This window comes from Hylobates moloch, unplaced genomic scaffold (genome assembly GCF_009828535.3).
Source record: "Hylobates moloch isolate HMO894 unplaced genomic scaffold, HMol_V3 SCAFFOLD_7, whole genome shotgun sequence".
In the NCBI taxonomy this organism is placed as follows: domain Eukaryota; kingdom Metazoa; phylum Chordata; class Mammalia; order Primates; family Hylobatidae; genus Hylobates; species Hylobates moloch.
This window is the reverse complement of record NW_026652282.1, coordinates 1,445,775-1,446,701: the sequence shown is the minus strand read 5'-3', so window position 1 is coordinate 1,446,701 and position 927 is coordinate 1,445,775. Positions and strand designations below refer to the sequence as shown.

Genomic DNA, 927 nt, shown 5'->3' with positions numbered 1-927 from the left:
GAATTTAAGGAGAATTTTTGGTCTCTGATATGGTTTGGCTGTGTCCCCAGTGATATCTCAACTCAAATTGTATCTCCCAGAATTCCCACGTGTTGCGGAAGGGACCCAGGGGGAGGTAATTGAATTACGGGTGCTGGTCTTTCCGGTGCTATTCTCATAATAGTGAATAAGTCTCACGAGATCTGATGGGTTTATCAGGGATTTCCACTTTTGCTTCTTCCTCATTTTCTCTTGCTGCCACCATATAAGAAGTGCCTTTCACCTTCCACCATGATTCTGAGGCCTCCCCAGCCATGTGGAACTGTAAGGCCAATGAAACCTCTTTTTCTTCCCAGTCTCTGGTATGTCTTTATCAGCAGCATGAAAACGGACTAATACAGTCTCCTTCAACTCTCTGTTGCCCAAAGAATTTAAGGTATGATTGCAATACCTTTGACAAATAGATTTCTTCTGTTTGAATCAAGAATTTCCCTAATGACATGAAGAAAGAGAAAATACCTCAATTAAAAAGAAAAATATTCAAGGTTTATTTACCAGGTTCATTAAACACTTCCTATTTTTGTTTGCTTTCATCTATAAAATAAACTGGTATTAATCCATTTAATGATGAATACATCTAAAAAAAAAAAAGGGGGTAGATGTTGCCAGTTCAAATTATACTTAATTTATGGCTTACGCCTGTAAGCCATAGGCGTGATTATGGGAGGCTGAGGTGGGCGGATCACTTGAGGTCTGGAGTTTGAGACCAGCCTGGCCAACATGGTAAACCCTGTCTCTACTAAAAATACAAAAATTAGCCAGGCGTGGTGGTGTGCACCTGTATCCCAGCTACTCAGGAAGCTGAGGCAGGATAATCGCTTGAACTGGGAGGTGGAGGTTGCAGTGAGCAGAGATTATGCCATTGAACTCCAGCCTGGGCGACAGAGT

The 927-nt window shown here is 41.7% G+C and overlaps 1 long non-coding RNA gene across 1 annotated transcript in view; it reads left to right on the top strand.

Moving 5' to 3' along the window:
• The first annotated feature begins 238 nt into the window (after positions 1-238).
• Positions 239-927, top strand: part of LOC116810989 (uncharacterized) — a 6,472-nt gene continuing 5,783 nt past the window's right edge. Inside the window, exon 1 of the long non-coding RNA XR_004370433.1 lies at positions 239-303. This is a non-coding gene — a long non-coding RNA (uncharacterized LOC116810989). The remainder of the gene's footprint in view (positions 304-927) is intronic.